This window comes from Lycium ferocissimum, unplaced genomic scaffold (assembly GCF_029784015.1).
Source record: "Lycium ferocissimum isolate CSIRO_LF1 unplaced genomic scaffold, AGI_CSIRO_Lferr_CH_V1 ctg5561, whole genome shotgun sequence".
Lineage (NCBI taxonomy): Eukaryota > Viridiplantae > Streptophyta > Magnoliopsida > Solanales > Solanaceae > Lycium > Lycium ferocissimum.
In genome coordinates this window covers 31062-51673 of record NW_026726028.1, presented here as the reverse complement: position 1 = coordinate 51673, position 20612 = coordinate 31062, and the positions used below count along the sequence as shown (strand labels likewise).

The following is a 20612-nucleotide window of genomic DNA, read 5'->3' as shown; positions in this document are numbered from 1 at the left end:
ATATTTTAATTGATTGATAGAAGTAAAAAGGGATTAGGAAATAATTCATCTACCTAAAGATATTGGGCCATCTCCCTTTAAACCAAATCGGCAGCCCAAAATATCCCCAGCCCAAAATCCCCTTGACCCGGCCCAACACCTAAACTTAAAAAACCCCAACCCCTTTTCAGTTCAACCAAAACTAAACAACCCCTTTTCAGTTCAACCAAAACCAAACGACCCCTTCTTCTTCAACTAAAAGAAAATCCTAACCAAAATCACCATCACCGCCTTTTCCACCGAAGGACCAGCGAACAAAAGCCGATTTCGGCGTTGCTGACACCATCTCTCATCAACCCAAGTCCCTTTTCTAGCAACAGAGCTTTGAACAGCTCGTCCAGGTCGAATCAGCCCCCTCAAATCGAGAAGCACGCAAGGATCGTTGGGTTTCTAGGCCGATCTTCTAACAATCCCCTGGGTAAAGGCTCGTTTCAGTCCGTTGGAGCCTAAAACCATGAAGAAACAACTAGATTCAAACCTCTGGCCTTCAAATCGCTCTGAAAAGGTGAGAATCCGCCACATTTTTCTTCATCATTTCATTTTTTTTGAAATTTTAGAATTTTTTCCCCTTTTTAATTCGAAATTCAAAGGCAAAAACCTCTGGAAGAAGCTGTTGAAACCCCCTTAGCATTTTCCTATAAATACAGCCTTCCGGGGCTGTTTTAGATAAGTTTTTGAAGGCTGAAAATTCCCTTTGAAATAGGCTGCGAATTTGAGAAAAAACTTATTTTTACTTTAAAGTTGTATTGAAAAAAAATCCCTTTATTTTCACAAAGTTCAACGACTGGAAAATTCCCCACTGTTTTTTTTTTCTTAAGCTTCTTACTCTCGGGAAAAATCCTCTTAACTCTAAGTTCTCGTTGGTTGTCAAAATCTTCTTTCAAGTTCTCGACTCAACAACAAGCTTTTTAAGCGGATTCAGAGACTCGACAACGACAAGCCTCAGTTCGCTGTCCCGAAAAAGGTAACCGCTCTTGTCTTGATCTAATTTTCAATTTTGGTAGCCACTTGAATGTGATCGACTGTCGTTTAAGTTTCTGTTAAGCTTATGTTAGAATTGGTTGTTCTTTTGGCCGAGATGTAAGAAAACCAATGTGTCGGAAAAGCAAATGTGACTTACGGAAAAACTACAAATTTGATGAAAACAAAATATGGAATAGGTGACTTGATCAGGTGGTTGTTTTATTCACAGTCACTGCATGTTTATCATCATAACTAATGTGTTAAGATGCATTATGATTTTAAATAAAAGTATGAACCTGCCTAGAGTAAAACTACATGCTTATATGGTATTCTTATAACAGGGACTGCTTCATGTTGGTATGGACCTGTTCTAGTTTTTTTTAGATTCACATTAGGTTGGGCTGCTATAATTTCATGACCGCTAAGTGTATGTTTAGCCTAATGGTTACCCCGTTTACTTGAATGTTGTCATCTTTCGTCTTGATTTTCTATTTCAAAATATGTGTTTGGAGTCTGCAAGTCTTGTTTGTCTCGTTTAGTTTTCTTTGCAATGTGCGTTTCAATCGGCGTCCTTGTTCTTGCTGGATATAAATCAGTTTGCGAAGGTTAAAAAATAAATGAGGAGCATTTAGGGAAGCTATTGAATATGTGTTTAACTTTGTCACCCATTCAGGGATATCCTCAAATGACTATTTTTGGGCTAAAAATCTTCTCTGCTAAATTATCATTTTTATGGAAATATAGTATCTTGATCTTAGTTTTCTAACAATATAAGACTAGAATATTTGCTTCTGTCTATAAAATCTTCATCTAACAGTTAAGGAGTCTCAATTTGTGATTATTGAAAGATCTGTCTAAAAAAAAAAATGGTCCTCCGACTTAAGCTTTTGTTTAAACTTTAAAGTCCTCCGAAGTCCTAGATTCTGGCTTTGTATATATATTGGTTCTAAACTCTCAGTAATTGAGCTTTTGTCAATCTCTCTAGTACTTTTAAGTCTTAAAAGAATTATGGAGCCTCTTAAAACCAAGACAATGTGCTGCTACATTCGGCGATAACTCAAAGCCTGAATCTTCTTTTGTGATAAGTATTTGGTGTGCTTCTTTTGTCGTTTGGGTCCTGTGGATCAACTATCTTATTTGCTGCTATGTATGCTCCTTTTAGAGTAAATAGAAATCTGTTTGGACGGTTTAGATGTCATGTGCAAAGTTTCCATGGGAATATATCGAAGTAGTTTCTTCTCAAGATTGTTTGTGTTGACTTAATAATTTGAGGAATATGTGCTCGGATCCAGTGTCCTAAAAAATGTGATTTTATCTAGGAAACTTACCCTTTTTAAGTGTTGTTTTGTTTAAAACAATTGGAAGTCTGAAGTGCGTGTGTTTATGGGATTTTAATCGTTAAAAGATCACTGTGTTTTTTTTTTTTAAAGCTCGAATGCATGCTTGATGATAAGTGATTCTGCCTGTCTTATGTGTTTAAATACTTGCTTAAATAAAAGAAAACCACATTTTATTTCAAGAGCAATGTGTGTTAATCTAACTAAAAGAAAGAAAAGAAATCATTTAGCTGTGTCCTTTACTAGAATATGCAGTTGTTGTTCAGTTGTTCTAAGATGTTGAGTCGGGTTAAGCTGAAATGTTTTGCCCAAAAATCCTAAGGATGCTTGAGTTTGAATAACTGCTATATTCATAATTTATAAATGTTGAGGATCTAGTAGCCATGACTGTCACACCTGTTACCCGAAGTATGATATATAATTTTCAACAATAAGCTGCCAAGGTTTCTCTTTGTCTGAAGTGTTGTGAACTTTGAGTTCTTTTCACTATTCCTATATATCCTAAGTTGTTGATGGTATAAACTCATAAAGCATGCTAAAAACTGTTGATATTTGTGAAAATTCTTGGGCTGTATAATTCGGTATATTCTTATCCTGAGAATTCTTCAAAGTATCCCAGGAAGAACTTGATTGAAAGCTCTAAAGGCAGATTTGCCCTGATATTGTGAATTTTCATGTAGATTAATTTGTGTGTAAAAAATGTGAATCTAAAAGGGCAAACCAGTAGCTCTTATGAGTGTCTTTTAAAGATCTTTATTGATTTGAGTATGTGCCACAAAACCTACTGTTTTAGGAGCAAGTTACAAAGGTGTAGAGTTTTGTTTGAGTTTATAGCAAACATATAAACTTTACTGTTTAGGACTTAGTGAGTTTCAGTTTAGTTCAAATTCTTCTCTGTTTATAGTTTCAGTTTAGTTCAAATTCTTCTCTGTTTATCTTACTTGAACGGTGTATTCATGTGATTTTTTTTAGAATCTCAGAGCGAGTTTGTTTGGGGCAATTCAGAGATCATACTTGCAGGCGTCTTTGTTCCTTGTCATGCTAGTTCAATAAATTTGAGTACTTAATTTTGGCATTCAGTTTTGTTACCATTGGAATACTATTTATATTGAGTTTGCTGCACACTTATTCTCTTTCCAGTGAAGTGTATTAAAACACTTAATTTGATTAATATGTCTTGCTAAATACTCTACTTGCATAATTAAAAAAATGAATAAGTTTGCTAGATGGCCATTGGTTCCCTTTTTACCCAGGTCATAGCATTTTGTGTGATATGAATGTAGTACTTCCTCATTGCTAGAATTGAATATTTGATTTGATAATTCATAGCTGAGGTTCTAGGATATTAGTTAAAATTTGTGTGTTTAGTTATAAGTTTATACATTATTGGGTATTTCTTTTCAAGTTGCACTCTAATCCTTATCTTTTTTCTTCCTTTGTTTTTCATGAAACACTTGGGAGCATTTGGAGTTATGGAAACTCCAGATTCTGCCCAGATCAGAGAGAAACTAGTAGCAGCATTTCTGCTCGTGCCTAGCTGTCCCGGATTTCCGCTCGTGTCTAAATGTCGACATCTTCTTTCCTCTCTTAAAAAATTTTATGCCTTTGTATTGATGTGTTGTTTGCATATTTAACTAACATTTTGTGAGTTTGTATTTGCAGTATTTTATTTCTCATTTTTGTGCGTGAACTGTCAATGATGATTGAGAAGAAAAGTTTGCTTAATCGTTTTCTCACCCCCTCTTTTAGATACTAGATGCTATATAAAATAGTTCAATGACATGAACTTATTATTACTTAGCAACCTTTTCAGGTCGCAAATGATTTCACGAAAGATGTTTTTTTTTTTTAACGCTGACCTTGCATATAAGGGACCCCAACACATGTTTTTTTTTTTTTTTTTTTGGGGTGGGGGGGGGGGGGGGGGGGGAAGGATTTGAAATGATATTTTCAAAGAAAAAAAAAAATGCAGATCTCTTAGGGGGCAAAACGGTGGCTGAACTTGAGCCCCAATGTGTTTTGTCAAAATTTTCTTTTTTCTATTTTTGATAACCAAAGGAGGTCTCGTTGATCGAGTCAACCCCCGATACATTAATTCCAAATTCCCAACCCAAGTTCGAAAATGCATCCGACTGCATTCGGAACCGAACCAGATATACACACAAGTTCTAAACGACCATCCGGACCTCTCGAAATTGATGAATTTTCAAAAAAGGTCTGTTTACCGAAAAGTCAATTTTGGGTCAACTCTTTTTTGCTTAGAGCTCATATTTCACAAAACGTCACCCGAATTAAGTTTAGACACTTAGGGAAGCGTGCCAACGTTCCCCTTGGGTCAAAAGTGAGTTAAACAAGCTCAGAAAGGGCAAAATTGCCGTAAAAGACTATAACGATCAAACGGGTTGTTACATCAGATACTAATTGAACCCTTGCTTGTCTTTGAGCGAATAATAGAAAAGGAGCAGGACATACTTGAATCAGTGAACAACTCGGATATTGGCTACGCATGTCGGACTCAGTCTCCCAAGTAGCCTCCTCAACAGGACGGTGCTTCCATTGCACCTTCACAGAACCAATCTCCTTCGACCTCAACTTTCAAACATGCCTATCCAAGATTGCAAATGGCTCATCCTCATAAGTCAAATTCTCATCAAGTAATATAGAATCCCAATGAACAATGTAGGTACCCTATGCATGGTACTTCTTCAACATCGAAACATGAAAAATCGGATGAACTCTCTCTAATCCTAGCGGCAATGCTGACTCATAAGCAACATCTCCCACACGGTCAACAATCTCAAATGGGCTAATATACCTTGGGCTTAACTTGCCCCTCTTACCAAACCTCATAACACCCTTCATGGGTGAGACCTTCAATAGAACATGGTCACCAACAACAAACGCTAAATCTCGGACCTTCCGATCCGCATACGTCTTCTGCCAACTCCGAGCTGCCAAAAACTTGGCCAGATTAACTCTCACTCTATTAAGGGACTCCCTCAACAAATCCGTACTCCAAGGTCGAGCCTCGAACCCATCAAACCAGTGAACCAGAGATCTACATCTCCTACCATATAAAGCCTCAAAAGGCGCCATGCCAATACTCGAATGATAACTGTTATTGCACGCAAACTCTACCAATGGTACGTGATGATCCCAATGACCACAAAAATCAATAACGCATGCTCTCAATATATCCTCGAGCACCTGGTGGTCCGCTCAGATGAGCCATCGGTCTGGGGATGAAAAGATGTACTGAGATCCAATCGGGCACCCAAATCCTCATGGAAAGCCCTCCAAAATTGGAAAGTGAAGACAGTACCCCGATCAGATACAACAGACATAGGAACCCCATGCAATCTCATAATATCCCGAATGTACAACTTGGCTAACTTCTCCGTGGTATAGCAAACCAGAACTGGAACAAAATGAGCGGACTTAGTCAACCGATCGACTATCACCCAAATGGAGTCAAGCTTGCCCAGGGTCTTCGGAAGACCCACAAAAAATATCCATAGTAATCCTCTCCCACTTTCACTCGGGAATGGGTATCCTCTTAAGCACACCACCGGGTCGCTGTTGCTCATACTTTGCCTACTGAAAATTTTCACACTTAGCCACAAAATCAACTACATCTCTCTTCATCCGATGCCACCAATAGTGCTGTCTCAAGTCACGGTACATCTTAGTCGCCCCCGGATGAATGGAATAGTGAGAACTATGAGCCTTAGACAAGATCAATAGAATCAAATCACCAACACGCGGAACTTACACGTGTCTTAATCCTCAAAATGCCCTCAGAATCAATTGCGGCCTCCTTGGCCTCACCCCTCAAAAGTCTATCTTGAATCTTGCTCAACTGAGTATCCTCAAACTGATGAGTTATGATCCGATCCAATAAAGATGACCTCGGCTCTACAAAAGCCAAAATCCTGCCTAGGGATGAAATATCAATGCGAACGAAACTGTTGGCCAGAGTCTGAACCTCCACGGCCAACAAACGCTTAAAAACAATCAATAGAGCTAAAATCCCCATACTCACTGCCTTGTGACTCAAGGCATCAGCAACCACATTAGCTTTCCCGGGATGATAAAGAATAGAGATGTCATAGTCCTTCAGGAGCTCCATCCATTGGCGTTGCCTGGAATTAAGATCTCTCTGGGTAAACACATGCTTTATTTCTATGGTGATGGGTGAAAACCTCACTATGGACACGTGATAAATAAAGGCCTCCAAATCTTCAAAGCGAAGACCACGGCCAACAACTCCAAATCAGGGGTAGGGTAATTCTTTCCATGAATATTCAACTGACGGGAAGTATAAGCTATCACTATACCTTCCTGCATCAACACAACACCCAAATCCACACAAGAGTCACAATAGACTGCGAAATCCTTACCCTTCACAGATAATGCTAAGATCGAGGCTGAAGTCAAAAGAAGCTTGAGCTTTTGAAAGCTTCTTTGCAATCATCTGACCACTGGAAGGGAACATCTTTCTGAGTTAATCTGGTTAAGGATGAAGCAATAGCAGCAAAACCCTTCACGAAGCGACGGTAATAGTTGGCAAAACCCACAAAACTATGAATCTCGGTAACAGTAATGGGCCTCGCCCAACCCCTCATTGCCTCAATCTTCTGTGGATCAACCATAATCCCATCCTTAGACACAACATGGCCCAAGAATGCCACATACTCCAACCAGAACTCACACTTAGAAAATTTAGCAAACAAGCTATGCTTCTTCAACAACCCAAGAACAGAATGAAGATGGTTCTCATGCTCCTTTTTACTCTTGGAATACACCAAGGTGTCATCAATAAACACAATCATGAAGGAATCAAGGAATGGCCTAAAGATGCCATTCATCAAAGTCATAAATGCAGCCAGGGCATTGGTAAGCCCAAAAGACATTACTAGAAACTCATAGTAGCCATATCTCATCTAAAAAGTTATCTTCGGAATATCCTCCGTCCTGATCTTCAACTGGTGGTATCCTGAACGCAAATCAATCTTCGAAAACACTGAAGCACTCTGAAGTTGGTCAAACAGATCATCAATACGAGGCATAGGGCATTTATTCCTAGTGGTAACCTTGTTCAGCTAGCGATGATTAATACACATCCTCATGGTCCTATCTTTCTTCTTCACAAATAACACAGAAGCTCCCCAAAGGGAGAGACTCGGTCTAATGAACCCCTTGCTCAATAAATCCTGCAACTGCTCCTTAAGCTCTGTCAACTCGGCAGGTGCCATTTGATATGGCAGAATAGAAATAGGGCGAGTTCCTGGATCTAAGTCAATACAGAAATCAATGTCGTGATCGGGTGGCATACCCGACAAATCTGATGGGAATACCTCCACAAAACTTGCTTCGTAGAATGGACTCGCGGGGAGACGCAACAGCCCGTACCACGAACATGAGTCGATAGGCTAAACACCCTTATTTACTAACTTCTTCGCCCGAAGGAAGGAAATGATCTTCTTCGGAGCGGGACTAGAGTACCCATCCACTCGAGCCTGGGAATGCAGCGGTATGGCTAAGGTGATTGCCTTGGCATAACGAACCAAGATCGCGATAAGAAGCGGACATCCCCAATATAATATCAAAGTCCACCATACAAGAATCATCAAATCTACCCAAGTGTCATACTCCAAAAAAGTAACCAAACAAGACCGGTAAACTCGATCAACAATCACAGAATCTCCAACCGGAGTAGACACATGAACAGGTATATCTATGCTATCATAAGGCAAATCCCAACCAACGACATGATATGCAGATACATACGAATAGATGGATCTAGGATCAAATAACACATATGCTGCTCTATGATAGACAGAAATAGTACCTGCGATAAAAACATCTGAGGCCTCTGCCTCAGGCCTACCAGGAAACGAGTAACAATGGGCCCAACTACGTCCAGTCTGAGATTCCCCTCTCGCACTCTAGGACCCACCTCTAGCTTCCTGGGATCCACCTCCGGAAATCTGAGAACCACCGTAGCCTGACTGAGCGCCGCCTCTCTGAGAAGCACCACCTTGACCACCAGACGATGTCAGAGTCCTCTGTGGCTGATAATCCCGTCTGGGTCTAGAACAAATCCTAGCAATAGGTCCAACCTCTCCACATGAAAATCAAATCAGAGGGAAAGAAGGGCGATAAAACGAAGCCGAGACCGGTACGAAACAACCACTCGTTTATCGGTCCGGAAAACAAACTCTCGGGAGCTTTCTCTGCGCGGCCTAACCGGGGAAGCACAGCAACCATAATGCACAGGACGATCGAAATATGGCAGATACGGCCTAGAAGACTAACCGGCGCCCCTCGAACTAGAACCACCATAACTCCCAGTCTGACGCGGTCTCTTGTCACCACCACCAAATGCACAAGCCTTAGCGCCCTTAACCATAGAAGCATGCTTGATGATGGAATGGAAGGAAGCCCCCATAGCCTTCATCTGAAGGAAGGAACCCGTAGAGAGCCGACTAGCCCACCAACAAAACGCCTGATCCGCGGCCCTCGGTAGGATCAAAGGAGTGGAATAACGGTCGAATGGTGCGGGTCACATAGATCTCCAAAGACATACCCCTCTGCTCAAGATGTAGAAACTTCTGTAACGGTTCACATTTTCGCGGGCGAGGTTAGGTCTCAAAAAAGCTACTTCGAAATCGTTGGTGCACTTTCGGACTTTGTTTTAAAAAAGTCGCCACCTAATTTTTAGGAAATTAGGAAAACTAGTTTTGAAGGATTTATTCAGACGTCGTGAAAAATTCTTCTTAATCCAAAGTTCTAGGTAAGGGTTCTAGTGATCCCCTAAGGAAGGTGTTAGGCCCCCTAGTAGTAAGATCCGTACTATACAGTTGACCTTCGAATTCCAATATGTGAGTATTTGCATGAACTGTTTATTTAGTATTTAGTTCCCATAAAATCCTGTCATGTTGCATATCATTTTTTGAAAAAAAGAATTGAATATATTCTCTTTATATATACGGTATTTATGTTCGGATTTATGATATCCGGGTATAATTCGTTCTTTTTATATATAAGGATAGTAGTTTTTCTATAGAAAAAAAGATAGAAAGTTTTTTTTTTGAATGATTTGGGTGAATAGGTTTTATTCATGCTTTTACTCACAGGTAGATCGGGTCAATCCATTTAGTATATTTTCAGAACATCCTTACCGATTTTTTTTTTTTTAATTAGGCATATAATTGGACCGTTTGATTTTTTTCAAGATAGGGATTCTTTATATTTTTCTTACACGTTTTGCCTTTTAGGAAAATGAATTGTACTTATGGTCTAATAACTTGTGCATATGTTCCCTTTAAAAATGCACTCGCTGTATATATATCTACTCTTTATAAAGTCTCAGATTTATTTCAAAAGGTAAGATTTTGACTTTAAAATCCATTTTTTTGTTTTTAGGCCCAAAATACTTTACTTGATTAATTTCAAACATGGGCCTTGACCCAGAAACTTTAACCATCGGTTATTTATTTAGAGAAAACCAAGTGGGTTTTGACCCAAAGAAATGGGTTTATTGGGTTTTCTTTTAAAGACAAGCTACGTGGGCTCTGGCCCAAATATACCTTACTTTAGCCGTTTAAAATATGGGCCTTAGCCATTTTTCCTTATCTACAGATTTAAAAGTAGTCAAATGGAGGTCTTGGCCCCCAAAATAACTTATGTCATTTGTTTTCAAAATACCGAACCAAATGGGCTCTGGCCCAAAAAATATTTTTTGAAACATTCAGTTTTCTTTAAGAAAAGTCTCATGCGGGCTCTGGCCAAAAATATCACATTTTATCAACTCAAAAGCCCAAAAAATGTATTTTAAGGAAAAAAGGATTTTTTGTCCAAGTTTACTCGTTCTCTTAATATGATAACAATGCCTTGTCTTTCCAAAAGAACCTTTTTAGTTTGTTTATTTATTAGAACGAGTGTTGTTGCCTTCCATTTTTATTTAATCAAAATCAGTACGTATTTTTTCCAGATCTTTAAAAAAAAAAAGGATTTTTTAAGAAGCTAAAGTCAATCTAAACAACATATGCACCGTTTTGCCTAAGATGCCTAATTCGCAATATAAATGGTTCCAATAATGATTGTGGGTTTTACAAATAATGAATACAATACAAGAAAGCAAATTAAGCAAATAGAGAAGGCATAAATATAATAAAAAAAGTAAATTGGGGTGTACCAAACCCCGACCATTTTCACCGATGGTTGGGCCTTCATGTCATTTTTACCCATGGTTGGGCCTTCAATATACTAGCTTTCCTTTCTTTTCTTTTAGAAACAATGAACTTGAAAGAATTTCCCTATTCGGCTTTTGACCCAATAGGGTGGCTGGACCTTGGCCCAAGTGGCCATGCAGTAGAGAGGGGAAAGAAACAAAAGACCCTAGGTTGGTTTATGTTTCTTAGTTCTTATCATACATATATAGACACACTTTATATACACGAAGCACCATTCCTTTACAAGTCCTATTCTATACATAAATATACACATGTACAAGCAACATATCCCATTTATTCATAAGCCCATATGATGTGCATATGTGTTTTCCATGTCCTTAAACTCAAACCCCAAACCTAGGAGTTGGGAAGGCCCCCTTATTCCCCGATCACTTTAATGTTCCAAGAGATTTCATAAACCTCCACGTGTAAATTTGGTCATCGGGGAAAGGCTCAAACTAGACCCCGCTTTCACCTAAAAAAACTGCCTCTCTCGGCCAACAATAACCATAGAAGACACGGATCCATATACACACACATATGGCTTGGAATAAATAGAATAGGTCCAATATACATATACATAGAACAATTATAAGTCAACAAGAACATATGAAAACAAGGAGAGAATAAATGAATAAACTCAACAGGCAGATTAATCTTATGAGCCAAAACCAAGACACCAAGCATGATCTAAACATGGAAAAAAGAAAGTGATATGCATTAACGTGATATGGCTAAGCACAACTTAAACCAAGTAATCACAACACAGACAATCACATAGAGATAGCACAGTTTTTAACAGTATTGAATCAGGCAGGTATGGAAAAGTATAAAAGCACACAAGGATATGGAGAACCAGCTTCTAGGCATAGTACAACACAACAGATTTGGCACTCATAGAGTACATTTAGAAATATTTAGACAAAAATCTTCAAATGAGCCTAGATGTCCTATGCTCAGTCTAAGCAAAGGTTCCTACCATTTTTCAGGAATCACATTCTCAAGTCTAGGTGATTTTCATAGAAAATACAAGAAATAAACAGGAAAAACCAAAATGTAATTCTGGCAGATATGATATGACAAATCCAAATAGGAGAAAATCAAAGTTCCTTTTAATGAAATAGCCATCTGCTAGTATGGTGCTGTATTACTTCTCAGCAGAATCCAGTTTAAGACTTAAGCAAAATGAGGTCCAAGCCAGGATCAATTGTGATAAAATGCCAAAGAACTTTCAAGCCTTAATGGTTCTATTTAGAGGACATAACCTTAGGTACATCAACCACATTTTTCGCACACAACTTAGGCAGGCAGAAGGGCCAAAAGTCCTATGGATGCACATAAGATTAACAATTTTAGTCCAGCGTTTGAGATCCTTTTAGATCTTTTCTCCTTACCCTATTCTATTGCAGAAAGATACAAGTTGATTTTGAAGGGATGCATATAATTTAGCCATGTTCACAACAATGGCCTACTCTTAGTTTTCATTCTTCCAAAACTGGATAAGTGTATCATATCCTTAGCTGATTTCTAATGCTGCATAAAGAAGAAACACATCTATCCATCATGACTAAGTTTAGTTTTTATCTTCTACTTGGGCTTCAGACTAATGGACTCCAAACACATCTCAAAATGGAAAACATGACATATTGTCTAAAGTATTACAAAGAAGGGGTCAAATAAACCCCTCAGACTGTACTGCCACCTTAAATGGATGTAAACCACTGGTTTCTTTATTTTTTTAAGGTATTATTGTGACTTAGGAAACAAGGAGAGATCAGGCTATCTTTCAAACGCAAGTTGGACTCAAATCATTACACACAGAATTCACATAACGGTCCTAGTTATGAACTTGACTTAACTAAATATCAAAGAATCTGTTATATCTTATCATGTTATCTTCATAGAACTTTTCTATCAGTACAAAACTACAGTACTGGTAGGTATCATCGGCCGACTAAGCATACCTAACACAATTCAGGTAATAAAGCTAGATAGACAGATAAACCAACAAGTATAAATCAAACATAATCGAAGCCAAGTATGCATCATCGTCTGAGTAGAGCATCTAATCCCAAGTGTGCCAAGACTCAATAGATCAAGTCCGACTCCAACATCACAATTACGACACCAAAATATCTCAAAATAAGCAATGATGCAATGCAATACAATAATGTATGGGTGCAATGCAATTCCATACAAATGCTATGTACACATGTACTCTGGACGAAAATATCGACATCTCGGTAGCACAACCCAAGGTTACTTGCGAAGTCTAAGTGCCACCCTTCCCGGATCTTTGCCCAACAGCCAGATAGAACCACGAATCTTTGCTCATGGGGGGTTCTCACCGGCACCACCCTGGGGGACTCGTGGAGTCCATGCACTCTATTACGCGCCTCATTTTCGTCATAGGAGAACTTATGGTTTCATAGTTGGGTATGCCTTTGGAATAGAGACCCGTGCCAGAGTTTTGGAGATAGCAAGGGTATTACCCCGTGCACAAAGGTACCAGTAGGTATTCCTGGTAATTTACGAGATTAAGTTGAATGAATCGAATCGACGCGATCCGGGCGATTCTAGAAATCACAGAGACATCGATCAACGTCGACGGGCCAGTAACATATTGACGGACCGTTGTTGCGGGTCGTCAATATGTCTCTGCAGCTTCTATTTTGCAGGCGCAGGTCAACGGAGCAAGTCGACAGGTCGTCGACCCGCGCCACTGGAACTTTCTTGAACCCTCTCTATATACGTGAGCCACGACTTTATTTCTCATTTTCTCAACTCCAAATCAGAGAAAGCCCTAAAATATTTTCTCCCAACACTTTCTATCATATTGGAGGAATTTTAGTAGGATTTGAGCCCATAAAACCAGAGCTTGTGAAGAAGACGGTTATTCCTAGGGTTTCATTAAAGTTGTGAAGCTTAGGAAATTAGGGTTGAAGTAGATCCTTGGAATTTTAGACCCTCAAGGTATGTAAATCATTCTTACCTTTGTATTTAAGTTAATTATTAAGAGTTTCAGTGGCTTTAATTAAAGAGAATATAGTTATGGAAGTTGTAAGTGAATAAGGGTCAAGTTGGACTTGAGGGCTATTTTGAGGGATGCTATGAAGTAGAATTGATTGCATGGTGATATGTATGAAGTGATATCGTTATTGTGGATATTGTTGTTGATGTTTGGGTTGGATTAGAATTGAGGGGTTATTAAGCTTATAGAGAAGATGTTGCCCGAATTGCATAAGTTGTAAACTAGATTAAGGTTGGTATATGAGTACGTTCTAGTCTACTAATTGGTAGTTGGTCTTGTGTGTAGATTTTTCAAGCTCGAGATAGTAGCATAGCTAGCCTAAGAAGCGGATAAGGTATGTTAAGGCTATCCCTTCTTTCATTTTGGCATGATCCTTATGATATGAACTAACAAACGAATGAGTGAGCTTCCATGTTACTCTTCTCTTAGAAGCATTAGGAGTACTTTAGTATTTGATATTCCTGTACCCCATTGATGATTGTTCCTTAAAATGTTCATAGGTCCATATATATATATATATATATATATATATATATATATATATATATATATTATATATATATATATTGACCGTGACGGGGCCTTATATACGCGAATATTAGATGTATATGGGTATGGGAAGAGGGATAGGCATTATATACGCATTACTACCGGATCAGCTGGTGCATAGTGATGATGATGACATATGGATCGGGCCGTACGTTCCTCAGCGTTATTGTATGGGATATGGATCGGGCTGAACGTTATATATATATATATATATATATATATATATATATATATATATATATATATATATATATATATATATGCATATTATGAGCCCACAGAGGCATTGTCAGAGATACAGACTCATGCATATACTTTCAGATACTAGTACATACAAATGCATACAGATAGTCAGTTTGACTTTTGAGTCTCAGATTCCATTTATGATTCTTATACATATGTTACTCTTATGCCTTACATACTCATTACATTATTCATGCTGACTCCCCTATTGCTCGAGTTCTGCATTTATGCCCACAGGTTCAGGTAGACCGACAGGTGGTCTAGCTCAGTAGGACCTTTATATCCAGCAGTGGTCAGTGCGCTCCATTTGATTCGGAGCTGCAGTCACTTTTGGTATGCCCCTTTTGAGATGTATAGGCATATGGGTATGACGGGGCCCTGTCCTGTCCTTTCTACAGCTTTATACTCTAGAGAGGTCTGTAGACAGTTGTATGTATGTGTTAGATGATGTAGCCTTGTCAGATTCCATTCTTTTGTGTATAGTACATGTAGCAGCTTGGTTGGCTTGCCGTTCCTTTGACTTGTTTATTTATATATGCGCTACGGTGTACAAAGTTCACGGTGTCGCCCTTTTATGAGGCAGTATGAGATCCGTTTAAGTTACTTATAGGCCTTTGATGTTACTTATTGTCCAGATATGAGTACAGGGAGTTTGGTCGCTAGAGGTCAGACACTCATCACGACTCATCGGTTTGGGTTATGACGGAAGTGGTATCAGAGCAGTTCCGTCCTAGGGTTGTCTACAGACCGTGTCTAGTAGAGTCTTGTTTATGGGTGTGTTGTGCACCACACTTATAAACAGGAAGCTACAAGACATTTAGGAATGTGTCATTCTTTCTGTCCTAGATTGTGCGATAGAGCCATGTGTTAAGAGTTCATTTTTTAATAATTTGTTCTGATTTCAGCGATGCCTCGCAAGAAAGCTACAGCCGCCCAGAAGGGCAAGGGAGCGGCTGGTGAGGCTACTAGCTGTACTCAGCGGGCTACCAGAGCTCGGGGCGAGTCCCAGAGTGAGAGCCCATCTCAGACTTCGCTTACACCACCTCCAGCACCTACCCCACTGCCCCCAGTTCCTCAGCCAAATGCACCGGGCGAGGATGTGTAGGATGCTGTACAGTTATTGACTAGATTGACAGCCGCTCAGGCTCAGCGACAGAGGGTTGGTGTGGATTAGGCAGACCGAGCAGGTAGTGCGAGGGTTAAGACTTTTCTTGGGTTAGAACTTCCAGAGTTTTTCGTGTTAAAGCAAAATATGGATCCTCAGGACTTTATTGATAGTAGGCAAAGGACACTGAGGGTTGTGCATGCTAATGAGGTTGAGTCAGTGGAGTCGGCTTCGTATAGACCTCGTGATGTTGCGGTGCAATGGTATCAGGCATGGGAGCTGTCTAGAGGAGAGAATGCCCCGCCAGCCGTGTGGTGAGAGTTTTTAGATGCTTTTATTTGCCATTACTTACCACAAGAGGTCCGATGGGCTCGAGCAGATAGGTTCTTGCGTATTAAGCAGGGCAGCATGAGTGTTCAGGAGTATTGTGTATACTTTGATTCTTTGGCTCAATATGCCCCAGCCATGGTGGCTGAGATAGAGGACAAAGTTTATCGTTTCGTGGCTGGTCGAGGGCCACATTTGATAGATGAGTGTACCACTGTTGCATTACAGCCGGGCATGGATATTTCCTGTATACAGGCGTATGCACATAAACTAGAGGATCATAAGTGCCAGTGGAGGACAGTGCGCGAGTGCGACTGGGGCCATGGTAAGAGGGCTAGATCTTTAGATATGGTCGGTGAGTTCAGGGGAGGACAGAGACAGCAGCATCCCCGGTATTCATTTCATTCAGCAGGGAGTGCAACTCCACGATTTTCAGGCCCTAGATTTGATCGGTCTTCTTATTTTGGAGCGGGCCAGAGCTCCAGAGTATCAGGCTCTCAGTACCGATCAGAGTCAGGCCAGGTGAGGCCACAATTGCCACGGTGCGCTCAGTGCGGTAGGCTACACGCTGGGCAGTGTTGGTTGGGATTGGATGGTTGCTTTGCTTGTGGTCAGTCAGGCCACAAGATGAGGGAGTGTCCGATGAGGGTTGGTACAGGCATTGTTCAGCCTACGGGGTCCATAGCTGGTTTTTCTTCCTTAGTACGCCCTTTAGGACAAGTTTCTCAGACGCCAGCAGGACGTAGTAGAGGGAGGAGTGGAGCATCTAGCTCGAGTGGGCCTCAGCACCGTGTTTATGCATTAGTTGGTATACAGGATCGTGAGACGTCTCCTGATATTATTATAGGTATATTATCAGTTTCCTCCCATGATGTATATGCGCTGATTGATCCAGGTTCCACCTTATTATATGCTACACCATTTGTTGCTGGCAAGTTTGGGATAGAGCCCGAATCGATCAAACCGTTTGAGGTGTCTATGCCAGTTTGTGATCCAGTCGTAGCTAGGCAAGTATACCGAGGCTGTGTAGGGACAGTTTGCAATTGCCATACCCTATCAGATTTGATTGAGTTAGACATGGTTGATTTCGATGTTATTATGGGCATGGATTGGTTGGCTTCCTGTTACGCTAATGTTGATTGCAGAACAAAGGTAGTTCGCTTCCAGTTTCCCAGCGAGCTAGTTCTAGAGTGGAAGGGTAATGCTGCTTCGCCGAGGGGTAGGTTTATTTCCTACCTTAAGGCAAGAAAGATGATCAGAAAGGGGTATATCTATCACCTAGTTCGGGTCCAGAATGTCCAAGCAGAGTCACCGACCCTTCAGTCTGTCCCTGTGGTCAATGAGTTTTCAGAAGTACTTCCAGATGAGCTCCCAGGCATTCCACCGGAGTGGGAGATTGATTTTACTATTGATATATTGTCAGATACTCAGCCAATGTCTATTCCTCCTTATAGGATGGCACCCGCAGAGTTGAAGGAATTGAAGGAGCAATTGAAAGATTTTCTTGAAAAGGGCTCTATTAGGCCCCGTACATCGTCATGGGGAGCACCGGTATTATTTGTAAGAAAGAAAGATGGCTCCTTGCGAATGTGTATTGATTATAGGCAATTGAATGAAGTGACTATAAAGAATAAATATCCGCTCCCGAGGATTGATGACTTGTTTGATCAACTACAAGGCGCCAAATGCTTCTCGAAAATAGACTTGAGGTCAGGATATCATCAGGTTAGAGTGAAGGAAGAAGATATTCCGAAGACGGCATTCAGGACTAGATATGGGCACTATGAGTTCCGTCTTATGTCATTTGGGCTAACTAATGCTCCGGCAATATTCATGGACTTGATGAATCGTGTATTCAGACACTTCCTAGAATTGTTCGTCATTGTGTTTATAGATGATATTCTGGTTTATTCACCGTCAGAGGCTGAGCATGCAGAGCATCTACGAGCAGTGCTTGGAGTTCTTCGAATGAGAGAGCTACATGCGAAGTTTTTCAAGTGTGAATTCTGGTTGAACTCTGTGAATTTTCTAGGTCACATTATTTCAGATGAAGGCATTAGGGTAGATGCCCAAAAGATTGAAGCTGTGAAGAATTGGCCAAGGCCCACGACACCAACGTTAATACGTAATTTCTTGGGTCTGACAGGATACTATAGAAGGTTCGTGGAATTTCTTCTTCTTCGGCCCCATTGACTAAGTTGACTCAGAAATCAGCTAAATTCCAATGGACAGGTGCATGTGAGCAGAGTTTTTAGATATTGAAGGACAAGTTGACTACAACACCTGTTTTGACTCTTCCAGAAGGAGCAGATGGCTATGTGATATATTGTGATTCCTCAGGTATTGGCTTGGCGTGTGTGTGTTGATGCAGCATGGTATAGTTGTTGCTTAGCTGAAGAAGCACGAGAAGAATTATCTAACCTATGATCTTGAATTAGCGGCAGTGATTTATGCTTTGAAAATGTGGAGGCACTACTTATACAATATCCATGTTGATATTTATACTGATCATAAGAGCCTCCAGTACATCTTTAAGTTAAAGGACTTGAATTTACGCCAGAGGTGATGGCTAGAGTTATTGAAAGATTATGATGTTGATATTCTGTACCATCCTTGGAAAGCTAATGTAGTAGCCGATGCCCTTAGTCATAAATACATGGTTAGCCTATCACATGTGCAGCTGGAGAAAAGAGAAATGGTCCGTGAAGTTCTTCAATTAGCTAGCCTTGGAGTTCGGTTGTTAGATTCAAGTGATGCAGGAGTTACTTTTCAAAACACAGCGGTGTCATCTTTGGTAGTAGAAATAAAGGAACGTCAGTACGAAGATCTTGTTCTATTTCATTACCGAGAGACAACCCTTTAGAAAGAAAAGACACTCTTCGTAATTACAGGTGATGGAGTACTCAGGTATCGAGGTAGATTATGTGTTCCTAACGTTGCAGGACTTCATCAACCGGTTATGTAGGAAGCACATCATTCTCGCTATTCTATTCTTCCAGGCTCAACAAAGATGTATAATGATCTCAAGGAAGTTTATTGGTGGGATGGTATGAAAAGAGATATAGCAGAATTTGTCGCTTAGTGTCCAAATTGTCAGCAGGTCAAGATAGAGCACGAGAAGCCCGGAGGTTTACTACAGGCTATGGAGATTCCGACTTGGAAATGGGAAGTAATAAATATGGATCTCATTATAGTTTTGTCCCGTACTCAGCGGAAGTATGATTCCAGATGGATCATAGTTGATAGGCTTACCAAGTCAGCCCACTTTCTGTCTAAGAACTACTTATTCAGCTGAGGATTATGCGAGGCTTTATCTTAAAGAGATTGTACGACTTCATGGTGTTCCTACAACCATTATTTCAGATAGAGAGATGCAATTTACGGCTAAATTCTGGAAGTCTTTTCGGAATGGATTGGGGACTCAGGTAAGTCTTTGTACTTCTTTTCATCCGCAGACAGATGGACAAGCAGAGCGTACTATACAAACCCTTGAGGATATGCTTAGAGCTTGTGTACTTGATTTTTAAGGCAGTTGGGATGACCATTTTCCTCTTATTGAGTTTGCATATAATAATAGTTACCATTCCAGCATTCATATGGCTCCTTATGAAGCTTTATATGGCCGAAGATGTAGATCACCTATAGGGTGGTTTGAGGTTGGAGAAAATCAGCTAATCGGCCTAGATTTGATACAACAGGTAGTTGACAAGGTGAGAGTCATCCAAGAGAGGTTACTAGCAGCGTAGATTCGACAAAAATCTTATGCAGATAATCGGCGGTGCAAGCTGGAATTTGAGGTAGGACATTGGGTTTTTTCTGAAGATCTCACCTATGAAGAGAGTGATGAGATTTGGCAAGAAGGTTAAGTTGAGCTCTCGTTACATCGGGCCGCATGAAATTATTCTCACAATAGGGAAGGTGGCATATGAGTTAGAGCTACCCTCTGAGTTAGAATCTGTGCACCCGGTATTTCATGTATCCATGCTCCGTAAGTGTATAGGAGATCCTTCAAGAGTCGTACCAGTATATGATATTCAGGTGACCGAGCAGTTATCATACGAAGAGGTTCCAGTGGCTATATTGGATAGACAAGTTCGTCGATTGCGAACCAAGGATGTAGCTTCCGTTAAAATTTTATGAAGGAATAATAATGTTGAGGAAGTGACTTGGGAAACTGAAGAGGAAATGAGAGCTAATTACCCGTATTTGTTTCCATCGTCTCAGAAGGCTCAGTGGGAGGTATCATCTTCTCCAGGTATTGATTTCATTTATAGTTATTGTGATTGGTCGTGTGAGGCCATGGTATTGTATGTTGTAGTATGTGGCCCTATGTGGCATTATTTTGGGTTGCTGTGAACAGGGTGGATTGGTGTGTTTACAGGGGAAATTCTGTCAAAATTTTTATATAGCCCGTGATTTATTTGAACATTCGAGGACGAATGTTTCTAAGGGGGGAAGAATGTTACGCCTCTCCTTTTCGTCATAGGAGAACTTATGATTTCCTAGTTGGGTATTCCTTTGGAATAGAGACCCGCGCCCGAGTTTTGGAGATAGTAAGTGTCTTACCCTATGCACAAAGGTACCAGCAGGTATTCCTGATAATTTACAGGATTAGAAGTTGAATGAATCGAATCGATGCAATCCGAAATGATTCGGGAAATCTGCAGACATCAGTTAATGTCGACGGGCCATCGACATGTTGACGGACCATCGTTGTGTGTCATCGATATGTCTCTGCAGCTTCTATTTTTCAGGCGCAGGTCAACGGAGCAAGTCAACGG

General features: G+C 40.2%; 1 long non-coding RNA gene across 1 annotated transcript; it reads left to right on the top strand.

The window, feature by feature from the left end:
• Positions 1-624: 624 nt before the first annotated feature.
• LOC132044940 (uncharacterized) lies at positions 625-3214 on the top strand. Its single transcript, XR_009412314.1, has 2 exons — positions 625-782; positions 858-3214. It is a non-coding gene; the product is annotated as an uncharacterized LOC132044940 (long non-coding RNA).
• The last annotated feature ends 17398 nt before the right edge of the window (positions 3215-20612 follow it).